This window comes from Mustela nivalis (assembly GCF_964662115.1).
Source record: "Mustela nivalis genome assembly, chromosome: 4".
Taxonomy (NCBI): domain Eukaryota; kingdom Metazoa; phylum Chordata; class Mammalia; order Carnivora; family Mustelidae; genus Mustela; species Mustela nivalis.
Genome location: NC_139023.1, coordinates 106,670,746 through 106,674,564, shown reverse-complemented (window position 1 = coordinate 106,674,564; position 3,819 = coordinate 106,670,746).

Below are 3,819 nucleotides of genomic sequence, written 5' to 3'. Positions count from 1 at the left end.
ACTTCAGAAATGGTTTCTTGTCCTATTTCTCATTTAACCTTCTACTTATTCATTTATTTGTCTGCCTCTCTCTTTTATCTATCTAACTAATCATTGATTGAATCCATGGTTTCCTATTTAATCAATGCATTAAAATTTTTACTACCATTATTTACTGCCATTCTTTATGGTCCCAGATTTGGCTTCTAGGAGCCCTTTCAAGCTGATACTGGTGTGTGTTTGACATGTCCCTATCATTCTGGAACATTCTCTTGTTTTGGAGCACAAGCTACCCTGCCTCATTTTTAAAAAAATTTTTAGTTTGAGTATAGTTAACATACAATGCTGCATTAGTTTCAGGGGTACACGCTAGTGATTAAACTTCTCTATGCTATACTGTGCTCACCACAAGTGTTATCTACCATCTGTCACCATACAATGCTGTTACATTATTACTGACTATATTCCTTATGCTGTGCACTTTCTTCCCATGACTTACTCGTTCCATAACTGGAACCTATGGTCATCTTGTGCTTTGTATTTCCCTGAAATTAGTCATTTCTTCAAGGATCCTTTGTTCCTTTCAGTGGAAACTAATGTACAAGCCATGATCTACGTGTTTAATATGGGGCCCAATGCCCCTGGGGACACAGATGATGATGGGGTGTTACTGTTCCAAGACCTTATTAGTGGTAAGGGGTGAGGAATATATTGTATATATTATATAAACATACACATGTGCACACACACATAACATTTACAACTGTACTAATTTCCACATCCATCTGTAAGTATTGAAAATGATGAGTTTAATCAATACCTTTGATTCCAATCAAACAACACAGAATTCATTCTAGTTTTCTCCTTTCTTTTTTTCAATGAGTTAAGCATATGTTTATTCCCATATGCTTCTACACATAAGTTTACAAGCCTTAATGAATGAAGATGTTACTTGAAAGACACATTATACACAGGGTAGATGCAATGAGTTAACAGTTTTCTCCCTTTCCGTGTTTATTTGATCCAACCCGCTGCAGCCCGTCTCCAATATGGAAGCTTCCCTATCCCGCCTGAGCGCTTAGGCTTTGATTCCCTGCACTGGGCTGCTGCATATGCACTTTCTTCACTCAGGTTCATATGTAGCATTCCAGGTCATCCTGCTTGCATACGTGATCTCCCCCGAATCCAGGCTTGGGCTCTAACACCCTGCATTCGGTGTTTCCTTGCATGATGACCTATTTGTTCTGCTTGACATATCTCGCTGAACTTTCTCCCATGTGGACTCCCTTAATCTACTCCATCTTTGAGTCCCCATTTCAAGATGTTCCCATGGATGGATTCTCTGCATGGGCTGCCTCCCCAGGTTGATATCCTTCTCACTCTGCTCAAGCTCTGATACTTCACCGCACACATGTCCCTTGTATAACACTTTCCTTACCCTGCTTAGGCTCTAATATCTTCCCTCCATCCCAGCCCATTTGAAAGCCCTCCTTATCCAGCTTGGATCTGACACCAGATGCCATGTTGCTCTCACTCAAGCATGTCATGTTCACTCTTTTGGGCTCCAAGTCCCCATAGCAGGGTCCTATCCCTGTATGGAGGCCTTCCTTACTCCACTTGGGAGCTAACATCTCCCTCTAGGCCCTATTTGCTGAATGGGGGCCCTCCTCATTCTTCTCACCCTCTGACACCATGAACTGGACAATCTCCTTCCCGGTGTGGATGCTCTTCTCATTCCTCATGTGCTCTGACACCTCATCCAATTCAGCCCGTTTGTGTGTATTTTTGCCTCGATCTGTTCACCCAATGTCTTTAAGACTGTGTTGTTCAGAAAGAACAGGGTAGAAAGAACAGGTTGTTTAGAAAGGGGGGTAGAAGGGAACGAGCAAGTGAAGAGAAGAGGATGGAGAAGAGAAATTTGAGTAATCATTGTTTCATAAAGGAAAAATAATATATGTACATACTGCTCTCTTAGTTCATTTACTACAGTGAAATACTAGACTAGGTAGTTCATAAAAAAACAAACATTTATTTCTCCCTGTTCTGGGGGCTGGAAGTCTGAGGTCAGGGTACCCGCATGGTCAGGGCCAGGAGGCCCTCTAGAGGGCCAGGGACTGCAATTTCTCACTGTGTTCTCCTCACAGGGTAGAAAGGAATGAAGGATCTCTCTGGAGCCTCTTTTATAAGGACACTGATCCCACTCACCAGGGCCCTGCCTTCATGACCTAATCATTTCCCAAAGTCTCCACTTTCTAATAGCATTTATCTTAGGGGTTAGGATTTCAATATATGTGGTTGGGAGGGGCACAAACGCTGAAAACATAGCACACGCCAATCTGGAATTAGCCTTCAATTTGAACCAGACTTCAACTTTGGTTTTTAAGTCCCTGAGGAAAATAGTTGCTATAAACTCCCATCCTCTGCTCTAAAAAGGAGGATTGAAGTTGCCCTAAGGCCAGAGGACTATCGTTTTCCTGTAAAATTAAGTTGGTGATTTCTGAAGTCTTAGAGTACACGTCTAATGAAATCAGGGTGTGAGGGAGGATAAGGTAAAGCTGAATCACTGAAAGGTCATGTTTACTAGCAAGCAAAGAGTATGAAACAACAGTGTAGAAGCAATCCACTAATAAATATTTATGGAGTTTCTACTAAGACATAGAGAATCACTATTGATCAATCTGTTTGTACTTCAACAGTCTCGTAGGATTTCCTTACATAATAACAGCAATTATTGTTAATAAAGCTGAAAGAGTCATCTATAAGAGGCAAAAGGAAGGTCCATTTATTTTGTTTTTAAAGGCAGAAAAGTCCATTAGGACATTCGAAAGTAGGACACGTTAGGACACTTCAAAAAATGGCTGACAATTATTTAGTGCTTAAATTTTAGTTATCTGGAAAATTTACACGTGGAAAAACTCCAATTCATTTATTATTGAAAAGTAGAGTCTACTGTTTGTATCAGAACCAATTCAAACTCAAGGTCCTACGCTGTCATTTCCTCCAGCCAGATGTTAGACTTTGGGGTAGTCACTGTCCATCGCAGGACCTTCTGGTTCCTCATCTATGACATAAGGGAGTTGGTCTAAATTTACTCAAAGACGGTCAAATCTAACATTCTATATCTTAAGGCAGATTAAGGTGTTTTTATCTCCTAAAAAGAACTTCAAGTTCATGTAACGCATTAAAGAATAAAGTAAAGAAAAAAGTATTTTGTGTTGGGAATTGCCCAATTGAGCAAGAGTGACTGATTAGAAATAAAATATTCATTCACTAGACACCCACACAAGTCTAAGAATAAGGTGTGGTTTTCTCTCAACCCGTAGAAAATTTGAATAATGGAGTACGACGTCCATAAGTAACTAACTTATCATTTGAGATTTACATTAGAAATCTTGGAGTTTCCCAGAAGGTAATTTCCCACTACAGCTTATTTTTCTCAATGTGTGGACTATTAGAAGACACCTTAGATGATTAATCAGACCAATAACAAAATATTTCATTTGTATAGTGCTCCCACTATAAGTACAGGCATCCCCGCTTTTTCAAAGTCTGCTTTACCTCCCTTTGCTTTTGACACAAGACCTACATTTGTCCCTGTTTTCACTAGCCAACAGACAATTTGAAGAGTATTTTTTTCTCTCTCTCTTTTTAAAAGATTTTACTTATTTATTTGAGAGAAAAAGAGAGATAGAGTGCATGAACACAGAAGGAGAGGAAGAAGCAGACTCCCTGCTGAATAGAGAGCCCCATGCGGGACTTGATCCCGGGACCCTGAGATCAGGGCCTGAGCTTAAGGCAGGTGCTTAACTGACTGAGCCACCCAGGCACCCCAAGGATTTT